This window comes from Lepidochelys kempii, chromosome 5 (assembly GCF_965140285.1).
Source record: "Lepidochelys kempii isolate rLepKem1 chromosome 5, rLepKem1.hap1, whole genome shotgun sequence".
NCBI lineage: Eukaryota > Metazoa > Chordata > Testudines > Cheloniidae > Lepidochelys > Lepidochelys kempii.
In genome coordinates this window covers 23,171,152-23,194,971 of record NC_136384.1, presented here as the reverse complement: position 1 = coordinate 23,194,971, position 23,820 = coordinate 23,171,152, and the positions used below count along the sequence as shown (strand labels likewise).

The window sequence follows — 23,820 nt, the reverse complement described above, 5'->3', positions numbered from 1 at the left end:
GTGGTTTTATTTTGTTGCCAGGAGAACTCTCTCCCGGTGACAAAGAGTGGCTACACTGCACACTAACAACGGCACGACCACAGGCTCACCGTTGTAAGGTGCACAGTGTAGCCGTAGCCATAGCCTGAGTGTCCGCAGATGCTCATGATACAGCTTAGTGGAAGAGATTGTTTATGACCCTCAGTTTTGCTTCAGTGGGTATAATCCTGCCAGGTGCTGAGTGCTCTCAACTCTAACTTAATCCAGTGGGAGGTAAAGGTACTTATTATGCCTCAAGAGGTATTCAGTGCCTCACAAGATCACAACCCTACGGAAGAAGCTTCCAAATATAAAGCAATGTTCATTCACATAAGTATACATGGCAGAATTTGGTTTTATATTTTTATAATTTTGACAGATATCAGTTATTTTAAAGCATTTTTTTATTTTTATTGATGTAAATGTTCACAGTTGTGGGAGATTATGGGAGGGGTCTTAAATGACAGTAGACACTGAATTTCAAAAAGTTAAAGATTAACAATTTGTGTTTTAACAGTTATAAATGTCACATATCAAAGTATAGTATAGTAAATATCCTTAAATCAAACTAATAAATTTGCAAGCAGCAGTTTTCTTACTTTGGCAGCCTGTAAATTTGTATGATTATCAGTGGAAATATTTTGTCTATTTGTGTAAGGTGAAATTGATGTTGAACAACATTTACAGAAAAAAATCTAATCCTTCTAAGCCTACCTATGATTAACTCTGCAGAGGTTTTGTGATAGTTATTATGCAAGGCGGTAAGGGGGGGGAAGTATGGGCCCAATTCTCTTCTCAAACCAGTTTTACATCAGTGTCATTCTATTGACTTCAATAGAATTACTTCTGATTTTGAATGTGAATATATAATATATGCTCCTGCCAGAGAGATGTGCAGAACAGTTTATTTGGAAATTGTAGACCTTTAAAAATGAAGGTAAATGATGGTCCAAAACTAATGCACCTATTTTTTTGTAAAACTGGCCCAGACCTTGTTCCTGCTGAAGTTAATAACCAAACTTGCATGACTTGCCTATCTTGTCATGCCAATATCTAATTGAAATTGTGTGGAATCCCATATTATTTTCACAGAACCAGCAAAGGAGTAATTTGTGATTAGAATCATTGCCAGAAGAATAATCCCCCTGGCTATGGCTGTGCTTTAAAAAATATAATGGGCTTGAAGAGGATTGAATGGAAACTAGGTATTAAAACTGGGCTCTTTGCTGAACAGGCCTGGATTAAATAGAAAATTCTATATGATACACTGTTGTATTGGTTACCGTGTTTTATACTTTTCGATTATAGTAGGTCAACAAAGCGTGCACTAAGCCGTTTCTGTTTTGTTAACACATGCTTTTCCTTTGGGATTTGAAATGCAGTGGAAACTGGTCAGAAGCAGTTTAAGGGTCTGAGGACAATCTGTTGCTTAATGGAGGTAATCCTTTAAGAAAGATGATGCAGAACACTGGTTTTTTGCACTCCTGTATGTGCATTCCTAAGAGGCTACCTAAAAATGGGTGGTCTCTTGTATAGGTGTCATTGTATTAGAACTGGAGCGTAGTTCTAGATAGTGCAAGTGACATAGCCTGAACAGCAGAATTTGTGCAAAATGAATGTATATACTCAATGGATTTAATGTAAAGCCCCCCAAAACACATATCCTTTTGCTGAAACATAAATGGATTTTTTTGGTCTTTGATTTGTACATATTCTTAAAATATTGAATTATTTTAATTAACTTTTCCCCCTAGGTGAAAATTGGAAGCAGTTTTGAGCTTTTGGGTGTACATCTTGGACTGGATAACTTAAAGATGCCTTTTTGTTAGGGCTTGACTTTTTATATTGATAACATTTTAGTGACCTTTTAGTAGCATTGTTATATATGACGGTACTTTGAAACAGCTGTTTAGATTTGACATTTTTTTTCCTGTTCGGAAAAATATTTGAGTGAGCAGTGGATTAATTTCTCAATAGACTGATACTTCCCCCCATTGTTTCCCAGGAATTACCAGTGTGTGTTTCACTTATCTGAAAAGTTTGCCAATCGGATGGTGAGAGTGCAAGCTTAGTGCTAGAGACTCATGCTGAGCTTTTTGGTTCTGCAGCAAGAGTTGCCAGACAATTTGCAGGTTAAAATGCTAGACCTTACTGGTTAATTCTTGTACAAAGAAAGCAGACATTATAATCATGAATGGACACCCTCAAAGGATTCGGAGGTACAATCTCCAAAAAGAGATAAAGACTCAAAAGTGAGCAACCTGTTTTTTGCTTTGAATACAGAAACCATTTAAAGGCCACTGTCCAATGGGCTAGGGCGGCACAACTTTTCCTTTTAATTTGAACATTCCTCTGCAGTGCTGGGAAGCACAAACACACCAGCAGTGTATTAGTGCATGAGAATCAGGAGGGGAAGTGGAGAAGAAATAAAAGAAAGCCATTTCCCCTTTCCCTGTCTGAAGTGCAAAGCGCAAAAACCACATGTTTTAATACTCTGAAGTTACTGGGGGAAACAGGGAAGAAGCCTGCTTTTTCCAGCTAAATTCTTCTGAATCTTGTCTCTATTCCTTTAAAAGTATTAGTCATTTAAACTAGCATCATCTTCTCTAAACATACTGATCCCGATGGAGGCGGACTAGAAGATTAAGGAGACCTAAGCAGCATTTTTGAAAGGACTTCTACAAAGCCAAGAATGACTGTGAACATATGAAACAGCGGCTCAGCGCTATGTGCCTGCCAGAACCTTGGAGGCGCTCTTTAGTAAATCTGTCCGCCTGAGATGCAATCATTCACATGAGATTAGCATAAACCCTCATCCTTTTTACCGCTCGGCGAGTCCTTCTGAGCAGTCACTACAAGATGGGATAAACTCATGCATGGCCATAGCTTTGGGCTTGTCTCCACGTGGCATTGCTCCCGATTCATTCCATGTGTGGGCACCCTTAGCCCAGTGCCTTGTTCCTGGTTAGTTTAAAGCAAGTTACTCCCGGCTTGTTTGATATTTGCAAGGCACATTTCACGGCTTGTTCCTGCCTGCCAGGGTGGTTACACAGCTGCCAATCGAGCAAACAGCTGCGGAACCTGGAGAGGCTGTTCTCGGGTTCGCATCCCCGTGCTGAAGACACCCGGCCACCCCCGCCGCCAGGGGAGGAAAACCTCCCTGCAGGAGAAGACTTTCGGAGGGAACAGACTTTGTCCTGTCAATCAACCAGGGGACTCCCCGCCCACTCTGGAGTTCGAAGGCAGAATTCCCTCCTACTCACGTCACTCAAAAGGGAATCCCCGCCTATTCTGTCACTCACGCGGAGGGGAATCCCCGCCCACGGCGGCGTTCCGGAGGGGCTCTCTGCGTGGGAGGCGGGGTTCAACAGGCTGCCGGGGGACGGGGGTTGCGGGGAGTCTCCCCCCCGGCTGAAGCGCTGCCTGGGGCTAAGTGGGGAGCAGCAGCAGGCGCTGTCCCCCCCCCCCCACACACACACGTGCTGTCCTTGCTTGCGCGGCGTGGGGAGCCGGCTGGGGGCTTGCAGGGAGCCCCGCTGACTTGCTCCTGCAGCGGGGACCCGCAGGCTGCGTGACCTGCCCCAGCTACAGGGGGCGGGGGCGGCGGTGCTGGGGGGAAGATCCCCGGGCTGCTGAAGGGGACGCCGACTTTGCCCCGCCCCCCATTCGTGCCATCTGGGCCCGGCGGGGGGAGGGGGCTTCTGCAGCCCCTGGCCGAGCCCAGCCGCCGGGCAGGGAGTCCCCCGGCCCATCTCCCGCGGGGGCGCCCGCTGCACGGTCAGCTCCGTCCGGCGCAGCCCTCCCCTGGGGGCCCGCGGCTTTGGCCCCGCGCTGGGGAGCCGGGCTTCGTAGCTCGCTGCACAGGAGCGCATTTCAGCTGCTGTCCGCCCGGGCGGGGAGGGCGCCGGGGGGGGGGGCCAGTCAAGGTATAAATAGACGCCGCCGCGCCGAAGCTGGGCTGGGGGCCGGTGTGCGCCCCTGTCTCCAGAGCCGGAGCGAGCGAAGTCTCGAAGCCCAGCCCCGCCCCGCCAAATCGGAGACCTGCGGCGGGCGGGAGAGTCTCGCCAGCCCGGGGGAGGGGCCCTGCAACCCCGCCCCACCGGGAGAGCAGGTGGGGAGTGACCCCGCACCCCCTCCGGGGCGGGCGCCCGCTCCGACCGCAGCCCCATGAGCCCAGCTCTCCTCGCCTGCCTGCCAGAGAGGAGCCGCCCCCAAAGTCTGGGGCAGGAGTACGCTGCTCAGCCCGGATCCCCCGCACCCTGGGACGGGACGGAGGAGCCCAGAGCCATCGCCTGGGACTGGTCATGGGGCCATCGGACCTAGTAGGAGGTGAGTGGATCCCGTTTTGCTTTGCTCTCCTCAAGCAGAGGATCTGGACAGAAATGACACCAGATGCTGGTTTAACAGAGGGAGGGGGCAGGGAGGGAAATCAAACGTATTTTTAAATTGGTGCTTATCAGCAAATGTAACAGTCTTGAGATCAGGAATGGCAGAAATCAAGGAAATTAAGTGAATCCCTCCCCCATAGCTCTGTTCCTTTTTCTCTAGGCATCCAGTAACTTCGTGGTTCCATGGACGTTTCCTCCCCACCAATCGCTCCTTCATGTATCTATCTGTACTTTGCATTACCACTTGCTAAATATTGTGTTTACTGTGGTCTGCAGCTTCCAGACCTTTGTGTGATTTCACCCTTTATAACGCGTAGAAAAATCACTGGTGGCAGTACTGTCTGTACTGAAAGACTGGGGAAACCTTTCTACCTTTAATAGGACAAAACTGAATAGCGCAGAAGCAACAAGTTTAGCAGGGGAGCATTTAACAACCTGCACTTCAATTTGTTGGAAATCTTGAGTCCTTTAGGGTAGTGGAGATTCAGAGACCAGTGTCCTTTGCCCTCCTGCCTGGATACAAGTGCCTGGACTCTCAGTCATATGCTGTTGGAGTAGATTATTGGTACACTCACAGTTGGTACCAAGCAACAACCCCTGCCTTGAGGATTTGAATTAATTCCTCCTGCATTGTGGATTTTAATTCATTTTAAAATTACCTGCATGGCTGTCCTTCAGTGGAAGGGAATCTTGGGGATATTAGCAAGCAGGAAATCAGTTGTATGTTTTTAAAGCAAGTAATTCCCTTTATGCAGCAGTCTAATAAAATCAGACAGCATGAAACATCTGGCAGATTTTTTTTATTACCAGAAAGTAGTTTGTGTCATTAAATACATTTGTCTACACAAACCAGGCATTGATATATACAATGGTGTAAGCAGCCCAAGAGGAATTAAAAAACCATAACAGAAGGGGGAGGAAAACATCAAGGGCTGACCTTAAAACCTAGAGAAACGGAACAACTCAGAGTTAAATGCATTGCCTGTCTTTCAGGTGGCCTGCAGAACTCTGTGCCTGGCTTATGATGGTACATTCTGTTGTTGAAAGCTCCTGCGTCCCCTTAAAGATGCAGTAGAACAATTGTTCTCTACCTTTTTGGGCTCAGGACCCATGTGTAAACCTTGATAGCCTGTCATGACCCAGTAAATAGTTTGTGTTTAAAAAAAAATCTGACTCACTAAATAATTCTTACGCACAATATGTAATATACACATTAATGCAATAAGTACTAAATAAGTACACCAGGCATATCATCGTGGCTGTGCTCAGACCTCCACACCAGGATCTGTGACCTCAGGTTTGACCCGGCCCCTGTTTGTGTTAATGGTGTTGCGACCTGGCATGTGCGATCACAACACCACTCAATCAAATTTGGCCTGGCCAGCCCTCTTTCATCATGGCAGAGGGGCAGCTGGGCCAAACCTGAGGGGTGCTCTGACCCTGCTTGTCAGGTCACAGCTCCCGGAGAAGGATGCTGAGCCCAGCCAGCCCTGCTGGACCAGAGCCACTGATGCAGGCTGTGTGTGGGATTGGCTTTCCTGATCCCTGCCTCCTATGCAATACTTGACACATTATAGTGACCCAGTTTTAGGTCAATGCCCTGTAGAATAAAGTGGGATTTTACTCCATCCTTAACTTCATCTATTTTGCCTATCTGTGCTGTTTCTATGGAATATAAGAGCTCTTCCTCTTGTAAGACCCTTCCAGTAAGTACATCAGTTTTCATGAATTTCTGTGCATAATCTCATCTGTTGCATCTTTATTACCACTTATTTGCAGAGTGAGATTGTGTGCAGTGATTCTTGGAGGTGCAGCACAGAGGGTTGTAGCTCATAGAGAATTGTCCAAAAGCCACCTTTGCCTCCAATTTTGTTCCCTCCTGATTCTGGTCTCATTGGGGACTGAAATGATGCCTGACATCATTTAGTTGCTGTGTTCTAAGATGCTCTAAGTTACAGAAGCCCTGACTGGCTGCCTATGGATGGCTCTGCAACCTAGCATTGGCAAGAATATCCACTCCCACTCCTCACATGCTCCTCTCACTCATAATCTATTCTTGGCACTCCTCATATGCTGGGGTTTATGAGGGGCCTGTAAGGGCAGCTCGTGGCTGTCCTACACCATTCCTGCACTGGAGGAATTCTCTTCCATCCTGCTAAGACCTATAGCCTATGGGAGAATCCTTCTCAAAATTTCACTACAGAAAATCTTCTGAAAACCAGAATGCACAAGTGTGTTTAGAAGACATCTCTTCATGTAAAAATATATATATTTGAAATATACATATTTTTATTGTCTCTAGTGCTTGGAGCAAAGGCAGTCCAAGTTTCGTTTTGGTATTTAGTAAATATCACTGACTGTTAAAAATCTTCTGAAAAAGTTGATTAAGGTGAGTATTTCTAGATTAAAGGACTCAAAATGGCTCCTTTATTTATTTACAAAGTGTCTACTTTTTGTGTTCCTTTATTTGTCCATCAAAATTGCAGTACACCATAAACATGGGTAGACAAACACTGACTCTTGCAAAAAGAAGCTTTTGAGAGCAGCAGTACTGAATTGTTGCAAATAATGGCCATTTCTTGGAACAGACATAATCTTCTGACTGTGAAGCTGATGGACGAAAAAATAAAATTTAGTGATGGAGAATACGAATTTTCACTGTCGACTTGTTAAACCAGCAACAGAAACTTTCAGAAGTTACCAAGGTCTGGGAATATTACTTGTCCTGCATTCTTCACCAGTATGCTCCATTCCCGTTAGGGAATGTGTACATATCCATTTTCCAAAATGGGCAACTGAGGGACAGAGGTCAAGTGACTTTGTAAAGGGTATATGGAAGTTTGGAATGCTCTGTTCTCTGAGGTGGTAGACACTGTGGCCCAGTGTGGAGGAAACATAGTTCTATCATCCAAACTGCTTCAAAGCTCTTTGTTTAGCTAGACCAAGCTCCTGTCTTAGCTACTCAGTGTGAAAGCAGAGGCGATCACTGGGGCCCAATGAAAAGGTACTATTCAGCTCAGTTTCATCTGAATGTTTGTGGTACTGCAGCCAGCATCTCACTATCTCTCCCCCAGGCCTTGCATAGTTGAGCAGGACGGGGACAAAATGGAACTGCTCAATCCTCAGGGCAGGTGAGCGACTGCCCAGTATCACCCCACAATCCTCTCTGAAAGAAAGAAATGAAGCAACTCAGACATGACTTAGTCCAGCCCTGCCAAGGTCTGCAGAATGCTTTTGAAATCTTTGTTTAGCTTTAAAAAATAAACTGATGTCTATCTTCAAAAATCAAAGATAGCTGTGAATGAGTAATTTGGCTGTTGTTACTGTTTAATCACTGATATCAAATGTATTTCACTCCTTTAAAGGTCAGTTCAGTTGCAGTGAATTAAAGGCTGTGAATATTAACCATTCAGCGTAGAGAATAAAGTCTTATACCAGAGACATGCTTCTAAAGCATTACTGTTCTAAAGTTACTGTTGTCCAGTATAAGTGTTCTTTTGCTGCATTTTCTGTTTTCTGTCTACAGAAAATATATAGTATTCTCATCCCTAAGGATTCCAAAGCCTTTCACAATTATATATTTAAAAAACTTGTTAATGCATCATCATTAATGTTGCACAGTTAAAATGGCAAAAGTCAGGAAATGCAAAAACTGAGGTTCCAACAACAATATTAACTTGGCTGCACTACACATCCGGTATGTTTTTGTAGCATAAATTTTATGATATAAACAGGAATAGGTGGACAGCTGAACAGAACTAGCAAAACAGGAATAGAAAACAGTATGTATGGGCAGTGTGTTGGTTTTTATGTATAATCTGAAACCATCAGACCTTCAACCACACAGTGCCCCCTAACACCGTTCTGGAAAATATGTTCAGTAATGACTCAGAGGAATGTGTTACTTACTGGATTGCTGACAGTGGTTCCTGGAGCACACTGGGGTTCCTTATAAATTTGCTATCCCGGAACTGGCCAGTCTTCAATCCTGCTCAGTTTGCGAGACCAACAAGATCCTAAAAAAGGTGCTATCACTTCATCTCCAATTCCTCTCAGCCGCCAAGAAATATTACCCACTGACAGAGGTAGCAGTTCATTAGGCCAGTTCTCAGTAGATTATATGCATAAAGATGACGGGAATGCTATATTATAATTAGATAATCTGAAATGGACGCACCAACCTTATTAATAGTCTGTTATAATTTTAGAAAATGTTGTTTGATCTTAATGGACTTCATTGAATCTATGAATTACAGAGTTTAAGGCCAGAAAGTACCATTGGACTATTTAGTCTGGCCTCCTGTGTGTCACAGCCATTCAGTTTCAGCCAGTTATCCCTGTACTGAGCCCAATGTTTGCATACAGACTATCATAATCCATTCTGGAGTGTGTAATCTTTCAGCAGTAGCTCCTTGACCATAACAGGGTTGATCAGTGTGCGTGATGTTCATCTGTGATTACATTCTCTGGAAAAAGCTACCAAAATCAAATGAATGTTCACTTTTTGTGGTTAAAAGTGGCATTTCATTTAACAAGAGTTTTGTGCACTAACAAACTGACAAATCACGTCAAACCAACCTAATAGATTTCTTTGGCAGATTAACGAGCCTTGTAGATAGGGGGAAGCAGTAGATGTGATATAGCTCAACTTTAGTAAGGCTTTTGATATTTGTCCCATGTGACCTTTCATATGCAAACTAGGGAAATATAGCCTAGATGAATTCTGCTAGAAGGTGGGTGCACAACTGGTTGGAAAAGCATACTCAGACTAGTTATCAGTGGTTCACTGTCAAGATGGAAGGGCATATTGAGTGGGGTCCTGTAGGGATCTATTCTGGGTCCGATTCTATTCAATATCTTCATAAATGATTTAGACAGTGGCATAGAGAGTACACTTATAAAGTTTATGGACAATGCCTAGCTGGAAGGGGGGTTGTGAGTGTATTGGAGGACAGGATTAGAATTTAAAATGATTTTGACAAACTGGAGAAATGGTCTGAAATAAATTTGTATGAAATTCAAGAAAGACAAATGCAAAGTACTATATGTAGGAAGGAATAATCAATATCACAAATACAAAATGAAAAATGACTGCCTAGGAAGAAGTACGTCAGAAAAGGATCTGGGGTTATAGTGGATCACACACTAAATATGAGTCAACCATGTATTACTTTTGCAAAAAAGCAGCAGCAGTGTTGTAAACAAGACGTGAGAAGTAATTCTTCTGCTCTCCTCAGCATTGATAAGGCCTCAGCTGGAGTACTGTGTCCAGTTCTAGGTCCCACACTTTGGGAAAAATGTGGACAAATTGGAGAAAGTCTAGAGGAGAGTATCAAAAATGAGTAAAGGCCCAGAAAACATGACCTACAAGGAAAGACTGAAAAAATTGGGTTTGTTTTCTGGGGAAGAGAAGATGGGACATGAGAACAATCTCCCCCCCCCCCCAAATCTTCTAGTATGTAAAAGCTTGTTACAAAGAGGAGGGTGATCATTTTTTCTTCTTATCTGCAGAGGACAGGACAAGTAGTAAGGGACTTAAATTGCAGCAAGGGAAATTTAGGTTCGATAATAGGAAAAAAACTTCCTAACTGTAAGGGTAGTTAAGCACTGGAATAAATTATGTAGGGAGGTTGTGGAATCTCCTTAAAACCTTTTAAGGACCTGTTCGTCACTGGACAAACACCTGTCAGGAATGGTCTAGATAATACTTAGTCTGGCCTCCAGTGCAGAGGACTGGACCAGATGACCTGTCAAGGCCCCCCCTCCCCATCCTACATTTCTATGATTACAAACTTTTATTTTGAGTTATAAAACTTCACGGGGGAGTCTGAAGTAGCATAATTAGGGTAGAACAGAGAGCTTTAACTTCCCCATCTAAGATGACATTTTAAAAAAAATTAAAGTGGCTTGCCTTTGGCACAACATTCCTAATAAAAGGTATGCTACTTGAGAGCTGCTATAAATGATAGCAACAGTGTTTATTTTCATTATCGCTTGATCCGGATGGCATCTTATTTTAACATTCTGTGCTGTATTCTAAAACTTGTTAGGGGATTAATATTGTAGGTTTATTTCAGTCTTATTTTGTGTGTTTTGGATAAATCCCACTTACAGCTGAAATGTGTTTTTAATACTATTCTTGACAAAATTTTGAAATGACATTAAGATTACTTTATACACTGAAACTATTGTGACAAAGCTCTGTCCTTGCCTCCATGGGTCCCGCGTTTCCTGGCGGATTTCCACGAGCCTCTGAGGCTCACTGTGACCCTCCACGTAACCCTTCTTTCTCTAGAGACAAGGGTCACAGTCTACTGAGCCATTTTCATCATAAGCCAGCAAGGGAGGTGAGGAGAAGTTATCCTTCCTTGCACAGTCTCTGTTGTCTCCCAGTCTCCGTGATTAATCAGGGGGCAAAGGTGAGGGGGGAGCCCGGGCCCACCCTCTACTCCAGGCTCCAGCCCAGGGACCCTAATAGTATCAGCTATGGTAGCTGACCTTTTAGAAACATGACACGTACAATTCCCTGGGCTACTTCCCCCACAGCAGCCTCCACTTCACCCTTACCTCAGGGCCTCCTTCCTTGTGCCTGATATGGTGTGTACTGCTCAGCCTCTCCAACAGCACAACTTCCTTCCACAGCTCCTGACATGCACTCCCCACCTGACTGACTGGGAGACTTTTAACTAGTTTCAGCCAGCCCCTGATTGGCTTCAGGTGTCCCAATCAACCTAGCATTCTCCCTGCCTTCTGGAAAGTTCTTAATTAGCCCCAGGTGTCTTAATTGACCTGGAGCAGCTGCTATTTCTCTTATCCTGGTACCAGGGATTTGTTTAGCCTGGAGCTAATATATCTATCTCCCACTACTTTTCTATAGCCATCTGGCCTTGCCCCATCACACTATCTAAAATGTGGTTACTAACACCTGCTTAAGCATAACATAATTTTTTTAATAATCTAAACACTGGAGATAGAGTTGAACTGAAACACTGGCTCCAAATTCCCTGATCTCTGGGAAAGTCTGGGTCTGATCTTAGACTTGGGCCCATCTTTGCTAAGTAGGAAAATCAAGATAAATGGGCACACAATTTTCAATGTCATTACGGTGAAATATTTAGTGTCCTCAATTATTTCACTGGAAGTGGGAGGCACCTTCAAGGATTGTGCTGTGAGAGCTCACAGACTGAGAAGGATTAAAAATTGGGAAATGGGTTTGACAATCAGCTCCCTAACTATACATCTCTGAGCCTCCTGCCATCTTGGTGAAAAGTGACTACGTTTTCCACACTGGACGCATGGATCCTGGGTGTGAGATTGTCAGTCAGTTTCCCTGTGGCAGGCATTGAATGGTATTTGTTAAAGCAGTCTTAAAAATGTGCTTTGTCTGTGCTGTTAAAATCCAGACGACTTTAAACTCTCTCTGTTCTGCTCCTCTTGCTTTGTTTTCATCCCAAACTGAAATCTAAGTAATTGGCTACAGCATTTTGAGAAACCTAGAATATCTTGCTGATGTTTCAGTGTGACATGCATTATGTGAAACTGGAGCGTGTCTCCTAACACTCGTCATCTGGGAGAACCTCATATATATGATTTGGACACAGTGATGCTTAGGATCATGATATAAATTGAAATATGTAATGAATCAATCAAAGGCTCTGGGTGAGGTTATAATTAAAAATTTAAATGCATTTTGCAGAATAAATCTGAACTGACACAATGCCAACTGCAAAACTAAGGAGATTTTCATCACTGAACCTTCCTCCTCCTTAAAATCCTGATTAAATAGTTAGACTTAGCATTGTCTAAGAAGTTCAGCAAATCTGGGCTCTTTTGAACTGAGTCACTGAGAATTGCAGGGCTCAGCTCTCTTCCAGTGAATACCCTGTTCCACTGGCTCCCAGATGTTTCAGTTTAGGGACCAGCACCTCAAGCACTCAGCTGATCTTAACTGTGGTGGTATAATTATCTTCTGATTTATTTCTTGCAAGCCCTCTGCTTACCAGCGATGATACACATGGAAAAGACCATCGAGGGGCCATCATATTGATTACTGAGAACAGATTATTAAATCCCTATAGGTCAGCCATAGAGTGTTGCATCACAGAAACAGACTTCTAATGTATTAGTGATCCAGATGTTTTTGTTCATTCCCAGGGTGGACTATTAAAATGGGTCTTCTACCCTGATGGGAGTGGTGGTGAAACCTTCATTCCAGCAGTGTGTAGATACTGATTGGGGCTTCTGGGTACAACCATAATACAAACCAGTAATCATAATCTGGCTATGAAAAGGACATAATACAGCCCTACTTCTCCAGGCTTGGCCCACAAAATGAGTCTAGAGTGTGTTGGGAAGGTTCATCTCTATGCATTGAGCTAGAAATCACGGTGGCTGGGATGGTCTTGAGCCAACCTAGATGTGTTATCTGTACAAACATTTGTACCCTCCTAGTACAGTCATCACTGAACCAATCAAGAACTTAGATCAAAAATGGACTCCAGGATGCAGAGGGTGGCCAATATTTCTCCCCAAAGTCTTTTTTAAAGGACTCACAAAGGAGTGGTGGGCAGAATAGCCTGTCCTCTCATTATTTTGTTCACCAATTAGGCCTAGTTTTTGACACACCAATTTTGGTTCAGTGAGTTCTGGGTCCCACGCTTTTATTGTTTACTGGCATGATCTTAACACAGTCCTTGAGTCAGGGGGCCTTTTGGTTTGGACTAATTCAGTTTTTGTCTCCCTTTCATACCTTTTCCCACCATCGTTTGTTGTTATAGGTTATTGTGACAGCTGATGAACTTTCACTCTTTTTTTAGAGTTGAGCTCATAATAAGGGTAAATTTTGTAGGCCTAATTGTCACAACAGGCCTCTATATTGAGAGAATCTCCATTTTAACCCTATTCCGGGACTTTTGTGAAAAGTGGCCACATTTAATCAAATCAGTTTTTTGACAGGTCAGATTTAAGATGAGGTGCAAACAGCACAGTTATGCTACCTCCCCAATTTTCCCTCAGTTTATGCTGAGAAGAATACCTGTCAGGAGATAGTAACACTGCTGGAGTTACCAAGCACTAACTGTCATCCAGTCAGGTCTAATCAGGGATGATGGTAAATTTGATGGCCACCGAACTTAACTTAAACACTATGAATCAAAGATTAAAGTTCCTGTCATCTGACATTATGCAGGCTGAGTGTTGAATTCAGACAAGTGGGACAGGTATTAAACATTAACCGTTTGCTTTGCCTTAAATGATTAATTCTATGCTTGCACTATCTCCTTCTTCCTACCACATTAGGGCTTGCCAGACCCATGCCTCTGAAAGTAACTTCACCAGCTATCCCTTGCTTCTCCATATTCCCAACTCGTAGTTACATTGCTCAACTCTGTTGGCCACTCCAAGTAGTTGTCCAAGGGACATACAGTAACTCTCCACTTAACGTCCTCTCACTTAACGTTGTTTCGATCTTACGTCCCTGCTCAATTACAGAACATGCTCCATTTAAAGTTGTGAAATGCTTCGCTATAACGTCGTTTGCCTGTCTGCTTTGTCCACAGCTGGAATCCCCCACATCAGCTCCCCTATGCCCACAACCTGCAGATCAGCATCTTCCCTCCTCCTCCCTCCACCTCCTGCCCAGGGCAATGAGCTGGCTTGCGGTGTTCAGGAAGGAGGGGGGAGGAGTGAGGACTCAGCGTGCAGGCTCCCCCTCTCTCCCCTGCCGCCTGAACACCGCAAACCAGCTGATTGCCACGGGCAGGAGGCAGGGGAGGGAGGCTGCGTGCCGAGTCCTCACTCCTTCTCCCACCCTCCTGCCCCCTGAACCTCGCAAGCCAGCTGATTGCCGCTAGGAGGGGGGAGGAGCGAGGACACGGTGTGCCTCCCCCCTGCCTCTTGCCCGCGGCAATCAGCTGCCTTGCGGCATTCAGGAGGCAAAGGAGGGAGGGGGAGCCTGTGCACCATGTCCTCCCTCCTCCCTCCTGACCGCTGCAAGCCAGCTGATTGCCATGGGCAGGAGGGAGGGGGAGCCTGTGCGCTGTGTCCTCGCTCCTCCTCGCTCCCTCCTGAATGCCTCCCTGGGTCCTGGAGCAGAACATCCCTGTCTCTCCCCTGCAGCTCCATGCAGCGTCCCTGCATCAACTGTCGCTGCAGGGTCCTAGTGCCCCCCATCCAGTAGTGCCAGGGCAGGCTGCCCTTCCCCCTCAGACCCTTTCATTTTCCGACGGGGACCCTCCACCAGTACAGCCGCCCCCCATGCCTGCAGTCACCGCTCCTGCCCCACGCTGGGCAAGGGGCAGCCCCATCTCCCACCCCCAGTGAGGCTACAGTGAGGGGCAGCAGCAGGGGACGAGGTGCTCAAATGCTGGCGGTCCCCTTCCCCCACTGCACCCATCACAGGGAGGCGAGGGAGATTCCTGGACCTGAGAGGGGTCCTAGGAGCACGTGCAGTGACAGTGATAGGGGTGAGTGTGCTGCGGGCGGGGATAGGGCTGGGGGGAGTCCTCCTCTCTGGCTCCAGTCCCAGGACAGCCTGCCTGCACTCCAAACTCATCTCCAGCCCTGCCCCCCCCAGAACCCATACCCCCAGCCAGAGCCCTCATTCCCCCACACCCAAGCCTCTGTCCTAGCCCTGAGCCTCTCCAACACCTCATCTCCAGAGCCAGAGCCCCCTGCCTCAGCCCTGAGCCCCCTCCCAAACCCTCATCCCCAGCCACATCCCGAACCCATCCCCAGCCTCACCCCACAGCTCTCACCCCTTGAGACGTTATTGACATAATCTGGGACCGTATAGATCATTGTTGCAACCAAGGTCCTGTAATGGCACCAAATCTTATATAAAGGGGGTCAAACGAGGTCTAAGACAAGGTTATGGTTTGCTGGTTATGATTATGCTATCTGTATATGTGTATCATTTTTGTAGTTGAAGTTATGAATATTGGCTCTGTACTGTCTGTAGTTCAAACTTGTGCTATGCTTCTGGGTGACACCACAGACAAGCTGGTGTCAGCTCTGCCTAGCCTGCTTGGTGGCCCATTAAGGACCATCAGCTACACACCTGACCCATTGAGAGAAGGCAGACGCGCCTTGGCACTCAGCAAGGTGTGCAGGGACATGCCTATGGACAGAACTCTGCGGTTTTTCCATCCCATGTGATGGACAGCTTGTCCTTGGGACAAAGAAAGAGAGACCACATGGCAAGAGAATATAAAAAGCTGCTGCTGCTCCTCCATCTTACCTCTGGAGGGACTTTGCTACAAACTGAAGCTCTGAACAAAGGACTGAAAGACCCACCCCAGCTGTGGATGTACTCCAGAGACTTGATTTGAACCTGCAGTTTATTCTATCACTGCTGCAAGCCTGAACCAAGAACTTTGCCATTACTGTATGTCATTGATTCCATTTAACCAATTCGAGCTCTCATCTATATTTCTTTCCTCTTATGAATTAACCTTTAGATTTTAGATTCTAAAGGATTGGCAACAGCGTGATGGGTGGGTAAGATCTGATTTGTAAATTCACCTGGATCTGGGGCTTGGTCCCTTGGGATCGAGAGAACCTTTTTTTCTTTTACTGGGGTACTGGTTTTCATAACCATTTATCCCCATAATGAGTGGCACTGCTGGAGATACTGGGAAACGGGAGTGTCTAAGGGAATTGCTTGTCTGACTTGTGGCCAGCCAGTGGGGTGAGACCAAAGTTTGCTCTGTTTGGCTGGTTTGGTTTGCCTTAGAGGTGGAAAAACCCCGGCCTTGGGCTGTAACTGCCCTGCTTTAAGCTATTTGTCCTGAAATCGGCACTCTCAGTTGGGTCCCGCCAGAACCAGCATTGTTGCACCCCTGCATCTCCTCCCATCCCCAAACTCTCTCCCAGGGCCTGCACCCCAGACCTCCTCTCCCACCCAAACTCCCTCCCAGAGCCTTGGGAAGGTGGGGGGTGGAGTTGCGGGGGGGTCAGAGTTTGGGCAGGGGCAGGTTCTGGGCACCACCAAAATTTCTACAAACCTGCCACCCCTGCCGGCAAGGGCCGGTGCGCCATACCGGTGCGGACCGGCTTCCCCAGGCAGCAATTTAAAGGGCCTGGGGCTCCCAGCATTGGCTGGAGCCCCTGACCCTTTAAATTGCTGCCGGAGCCCTGAGGTAGTGGCAATGGGGCTTGGTTGGTGATTTAAAGGTCCCAGGGCTCCTGCCGCCACCTCCGCCCCAGGCCCTTTAAGTCGCTGCTGTAGTCCCCCTGCCGCTACCCCAGGGCTCCGGGGACGATTTAAAGGGCCTGGGGTGGTAGAGGCAGCGGAGCCTGCCGGAGTCCTGGGGTAGTGGCGGCGGGGCTCCGGGGGCCATTTAAAGGGTTCGGGGCTCCCGTTGCCTCTATCACCCCGGGCTCTTTAAAGAGCTGCCAGAGCCCCGCTGCCACCGCTACCCCACAGCTCTGGCAGCAGGGCTCCAGGGATGATTTAAAGGGCCCTGGAAGGTAGTGGCAGCCGGAGCCCCGGGCCCTGCTGCTGGATCCCCAGGGCTCTGTCAGCAATTTAAAGGGCCCAGGGCTCTGCTGCGGCAGCTAGAGCCCCGGGCCCTTTAAATTGCCCCCTTTAAATCACCCCTGAGCCCCAGGGCTCCCACCTCAGGGTGATTTAAAGGTTCCGGAGCTCCCAGCTGCTGCTACCACAGCCCTAGCCCCAGGCCTTTAAATCCTGATTTAAAGGGCCTGGGGATTTAAAGGCCCCGCCTCTTCTGGTAGAGGCCCCGCCTCTTCTGGTTGTGGCCCCTCCCCCTCCTCAGGACTCTGGAGTACCGGCAAGTTCTTTAAGTTACTTTCACCCCTGGCTGTGAATCATAGCACCCTAGAGACCTGGGATGGAAAAGACCTGTTGGGTCATGTGATCCATCTTCCCTGCTCTCTGTATTAGTAAATGGTCTTTTCTAATAAAACTATACATTTCTAATCCACTTTTCAGCATTTCTAGGGATGGTTCTAGGTAGCTGTTCTATTGTCAATAACATCATAGAAATACCTGTTAAAGTCTGGTTATACAAGTGGCACATCTTGATGCCTAGAGCGATCGCTGTTAAAGAATAGATTATCTCATCAGTGGGGACTCTGACTCCTGTTTGATGAATTAGGTGTGTCCATCCAGAGAACATACTGCTAAATTGTTCATTATTTTATACCTACATTTGCTTCTCAGTCTATTTTAAATGGATAATTATTGATTGTAGTAATAACTGAAGTAAAACAAAGAACATTTATGTTTAGAGTAATCTAATTTTAGCACGCTCAATATGAAGGCAGATGGAATGGTGCAGTTTGTAACAGGGCAAAGTTACCGCTTCATCAGCTTATGAAACTCTCCAAAGCATTTCAAGTCAATTGAAAGGGAGAGAGGGGGAATCATGGTGATGACATGTCAGAGTGAACTGGAGTTCAGGGTTTGCTCATAAGATGCAGAATTCCTGTATGTTTCTGTGATGCATCTGGAACTACATTTCAAAATTCAGTTTTCAGAAGTGATACCTGATGTTCAGGGAAAACAGCTGCATAAAAACACGATTGAACTGACGTTCTGTGTGTCTGTTTCTTATTTCCAATATTCTCGTAATAGAATCTCTTACACTCTGTATGAAAAGTTTGAGGGTGAGAGAATAAAACCTTGCATTGAAATACCGTATTCATTATTTATGGACCTTATTGAACCCTGTATATTGTAAAAGGGTGATAATCCTTTTCTACCTAACACAGGAAAGGAAGGCTGGATTGTTTGTCAGCTGTTTTGAGATCCTCCGTAGATATTCTCTAATGGTGCAAAGAACTTCTGTTGTTGGAATGGTATGACACAGCCTTAATATTTTTGTATGCTTTCCCTTAATGCTTGGTTGGGTATATTCCTGTTTCAGCATATGGGCAGGGGAACTTAAATCCTGTAATCATGAATGGAATTTATTTATCTGCACAAGGCAAAACTGTGGTGGGCCCCAGGCCTCTGTGGGGAGAGTGCTGCGGGGCAGGGGGGAACCACCCCCCAGCCTGCTCTGCTCTGCTCCCCTGGCTCCCAGCCTTGGGGGGTAGAGGGGAACCGCCCCCCAGCACTCACCTACAGCGCGGCTGGGAGCCAGTGGAGCGGAGCAGATGCGGGCAGGTCGCTCCATTTACCATGCAGTGAGTGCAGGCCCAGCCCCTGCAGCAGCCCTCAGGGGAGTGGGGGCGGGGCTGAGGCGGAGCAGGGGCGGGAAGAGGTGGGGCTTGGGTGGGGCGGGGGCAAGGGCTTGGGGAAGGGGTGGGGCAGGGGCTGGAGCAACACACGGCTGCGCAAGGCACCCGGAAATGTGGTGCCCCAAATTCCCTGGTGCCCTACGCAGCTGCGTGCTTTGCGTACGGGTAAGGACGTCCCTGATTTGGCCCCCCTATGCTGTAATTTACAACATGCAGGCAGGCTGCTGTAAGAGTACATGGTAAATTGCAGGAGCAGGGCCCAAGTCAGTTTCAAAAATGGGGGTTAAATGTAGTTGCAGGCAGGGTGCCTGCATCTGAAAAAACCCCAGGGAAACTCAAACATGTTTCTCCTTTTTTCCCCTGTTGCTGTGAGTAAAACCAATGAAAACAGGGGAAATGGACTACATAGGAGGTGCAGTGAAACTTACTGTGCCCAAAGTGCTGCGAAAACCACACGAAAGGCGGCAGAGGTGGCTGTAACCCTGGAAAAATGTTTCTCTCGCCACTTGTTTGTACCAGTAGTAGATGGTAACATTTTTGAGACAGAAGTGTGATTTTTTTTCTTTTTCGGATGGTGTCCCTTACAAAAGCAAACACATTAAAAATGTTTCCACAGATGTTTTGGCCAAATCCAGCTCACAGTTAGACTAGTGTGTCTCCACTGAATACACTGGGCAAAATCTGGCACAAAGTAAAAGTAATGTAAAATTATAAAAAGCTTGGATTAATATGAATTATTAAAATAACAAAGGCTCCCGGAAGCCAGGAGAAATGACTGCATATTCACACTCTGTTTTCAACTGGAGTATTAATTTTTAAGTGGTACAGTTCCTACTCCCTTTCATTGTCTCTGTTCTTGAAGTTCACTTCGTTTCTTTGGCACTCCACTGTGCCATTGAGAATACTGTATGTATGTTACTTGGACAGAAGTACAGAATAATGCAGACCTCAACACACACAAACTGAACATTCGCAGCCATGATACCCTAAAATGAATGATCAGATTCTGGTATATGCACATGTATAATGACACACCTGCAAGAAGCACAAGGCTCTTCATTCTATCCCTGGTGAGACCATATGCATCCGTATTAAAGCAAAACTGCATTACGTTTATGGTGCTCTGAAATGAATTTGCCATTAGATACAGAGCAGTCCCTGTAGTTTGGTTTCACAGGATAGAAGCATGAAAAGGCCATGGTGATAGTAAAATAGGTAGGGAGCAGAAGAGGAGAAAGGGAAGATTATTTCTATTGTGATAGCGCCTAGGGGACCAAATCCCATTGCACAAACATGTATAACAAAGAGATTGCTTCTGCCCTGAAGACTTTACAATCTAAATGCAAAACACGAGAAAACAGCTGTGTACAGCAGACAGCTGTGGAGAGCCTATGGTAGCAATGAGACTACTCTGGTCACCATGATAAGCACCGGTCACAGTATACCAGCTGCCTGTGAAGTTTTCTGTAGGCATAACCGTGGAGGAGAGTTTAAGGAGGGACTTGAAGGGAGACACTAAATTGAGTTGCAGATGTTTATGGGGAGCGCCTCCCAAGCATAACAGTGTCATGGAAGAGAGTTCAATGGTGCTTGTTAGAAAACTTGAAAAATGGTCAATTACAGCTGGTATCACTGATAGAGTGGAAGCAGGGGTCCACAACTCAACAGCATACAAGAGCTGAGAGGTGTGACAGGGTCAGGCTGTGAAGGGCCTTAGTGAACACAAGTGGTTTGTGCTTGATGTGGTGGAGAAGGGAGAGCAAAGAGGGAACTGATATGGCTGAATCCTTGAGCCAGCAAAATTATCTTTGCAGCAGCATTTTGAACAGTTGTAAGTCAGGCAGTATGGCATTTGTCAGGGCCACCGAGGAGGAGGAGGGTGCAGTTCACTTCGTGGCCTTGGGAAAGAGTTTTAAGTGTGTGGGTTGAAAGTAAAAGCGGAGTCATCTTCTGCAAGGGAAAAGCAGTATGGATTAGAGCAGGGGTTCTCACAACAAATGTTTTGCTGGTCTCAGAGTACAGCTGCCAACTCTTGCTGGTGGTCGCTATGACAATTTTTCCTAAAATACTTAATTAACTTTAGGAAAAACAAATAAATATGCACATAGACATGTCCGAATCATAGTAATTTATTTATGTAGGGTTTTTTTGCAGACTCAATAATAAAAATAATGTACAGTTGTCTCTATTCTTTACTGGACTAAACAGAATAGAAGCACAAGGTGCTTTGCAGGTTCTTGTCTGTTTCTTTTGCTTTTTTTTTTTTAAGACTTTCTAGAGAGTAAGTCTGCTTCTGTGATATTTGTATGTTTGTTAATAGCACTTTTCACAGCAGCAGAATTGTCAGCTAGCTGGGAGGCAGTGAAAAGTGATATTTATAAACATACAAATAGTACTTTTCACAGCTGACTTACTCAGCCCTGGCAAGCTGGGGGACAAACTAAGCCTTGGATGGGAAGGTGGGTAGGGAGGTAGTAGGGGCTGGGGGTGATGGGGTGGATGGGAGAGGGGCCGGGAAAGACGGTGGGGACCAGGGGCAAAGAGGGGAGTGGTTATCCCGAAGCCCTGGGGAACAGGGGATGGAGCCCTGCGGCCAGGGGATGGAGCCCACCGTTGTGCTGTCGGAGCCGTGGCTAGAGCCCGTTACCGTGGGGCCGGAGCCTGCCACCTGCCACCCTAGCACTGAAGCCTGAGCCCCAGCGCCCCTGGAACGTGGGGAACTCACATATGCTGTCTGATCTGGCATTTATGTCTCCAGAGGGGGACAGGGCCCAACCCCTTCTGGTGGCCCCAGAGGTGGGGGCCACTGCTTTATCTCCTGTTCCCCATCACTGTTCAGGAGGCCGTGGCCGCAGGAAAAGCCCCTGGTGGCCGCATGCGGCCACGGTGGCTGCATGTGAAAAATGCTGGTTTAGAGACAATGTCAGGGTGCTGGTTTACAGAGATGATACTAAAAATGGAGTCTGTGGCCATGTTTTGAGTAGATGTCAGTGACTGCATTTTGGGGTCCTGGTGATATCAAAATACTTAGTTTGCTTATGTGGTTTGTGCTGTAAACGGAACCTCAAATGAAATTATATCCCTGAACCTCTCAGTTGCCTGGATGTGATCTGAGCAGCTCTTCTATTTGTGTTGTCTGCCAAAATGTGAAGGTAAAGAAATTGGTAGCTTGCCCTCATTTGACAGAAGTATTCCCCAGGGGGAAGGCTAAACCCTTGATTTGGATTATTTAACACCAGTTCTAATTTAAAGAACATTTTATCAGATTTGCTGGGCTTTAATGACTCTGTTCTTACATCCTATTGTAATTTACGATGCAAATGTAATAGCATTGAGTGTCCCCCTCAATGTAAAAATCTGCTAAAAATCTGCTGGTGTCCCCCTTCATATGTACAGTGTCTGCTCCTCATCAATGAGGAGCCTAATTTCTGTGTTCATGTTTCCTTCACTGGTGTCCCAGATGACTTCTAAAGCCAATACACTTTTGCTTCCCTTTTGTGGTTGGATCGGTTTTTAATTTAACTAGCAGAGGAGAAAGTTTTTAGAACAATTACGTAAGGAAATCTTCACGGCCATAATTTTGGAAAGTAAATCATTAAGGCCCTGATCCTCCAAACTTTTAAACCTTGGAATAGAGTAGTTTCACTGAAGGCAAAATGTTTGACTTATGTTTTATTCCAGGGCAAAAAAATCTTGTTACATAGAAAACGCTAATTTTAATTTAATGTGTCCATTTCACAAAGCCCCTAAACACAAATCAGACTTAAAATGAATGTGTGCAGGGTGGGGGGGAATATTGAGCAACGCTGGTAGCAGTACATTTATTTTAAGGACTAGTTGTGATTTATTTTTTGTATGTGTGAAATAATGAGACAAATAGAAATTAAGGCTTTATAAACCTCCCTTTGCCCCCAACTAAAGAGAATAAATCTAACATTTTGCCTTATCTTTCTTTTTCATTATCTCTATATATAGACATTGTAAGTTAACTTTTTAATGTAGTGAACAGTGAAAGCTGTCATAAATGATCTGCAAACACTGAGTACATAGTTTTTCAGCAGCTGGACAAAATTATAACTCGAAATGTTGGGACTGTTTTAATAGTTCTTCAGACAATGGGAGCAGGTCTTAAGTGAATGTTTCTCTGTATATTTTATAACGTGAATAAGCACATTGATAAGTACATATAAAGGAATGTTGCCAGCAGGCCACTTAATGTGATGACATGGATGGAGGTGTGGGGACAGAGAGACAGCTAGGATGAGAGGCTGTTAAGTTTTGTAGTGTGGGAACACGGGAGGGGTAGGGAGCTAGAAAGGCAGCACTGGAGAGCGGAGGCATCTTCCACCAAGATGCCACTCTACATAGACTTTCATGATGCAAGATAAATCAATTAATGGTGAAGAAATCAAATAGCTGTTCTTCTAAAAAATTACTCTGGGGGGGATCTTCTGTAGTAAGATGCCCTTTGTGAAATTTTAGGAGTGTGACATTTGAGATTGCAAGTGTTGTTGCTGCTTGTGATTTTATTGCAAGTCTTGTTTAAAACTAAACGCTGCCTTAGCTACAGAACTGCTGAAGTACCTCTATAATAAAGCAATAAAGACTGGGGAAGTAAAGTGACTACCAGGTGCTGTGGGAACCATCATTTTTTAATTTTCTGACATTTGTGTCCCAGATTTTAATAATTTTTGCATGAAAAAGTTTGTTTGCGCAGTGGCTAGGATTGTGCACACAGTTGTTGGCATACATAAGCGTGCATTTAACTGCAGATATAGCATACCTAGTGTTAGTATTATTTTAACATTGTATTTACATAACTTTTCCAATTTACAGAGAATAACAAGGAAAGGTTAGCCAGGTGCAGGCCTCTTAATGTCTTAAAATGTTCCCTCTTGCTGTCAGATGTAGGTTTTTAGTAAGGAAGCATTTTGCTTCCCTCAAAGGTATGAACCTCTGCTTCTTGTCACTTGTTTTTTCATGGGTTTTGGTATTTCTTACTGCTGTATATCAGCATTTCTCTTTGAAGTCTGTTCTTTAGAAACCTTAAAGTCTAGAATCTGTACAGTGTCACACTGACTGTTCATTTTCTTTTATCTCCCTTTCCCAGGATTAGAATGTTTAACATTCTGACTCAGCTTTAGTAACTGCAGGTAAAACAAATGGTTTTGTTTTTTTCTTCTACTAGATACTAAGAGTACAATACGCA

General features: G+C 45.4%; 1 protein-coding gene across 7 annotated transcripts in view; it reads left to right on the top strand.

Annotated features, from left to right (window-relative positions):
* The first annotated feature begins 3,990 nt into the window (after positions 1–3,990).
* Positions 3,991–23,820, top strand: part of PDZD2 (PDZ domain containing 2) — a 330,979-nt gene continuing 311,149 nt past the window's right edge. For all 7 annotated transcript variants that reach the window (XM_078852715.1, XM_078852717.1, XM_078852719.1 and 4 more), the window contains exon 1: positions 3,991–4,347. The gene's annotated coding sequence lies outside the window, so the exon portion shown is untranslated. The remainder of the gene's footprint in view (positions 4,348–23,820) is intronic.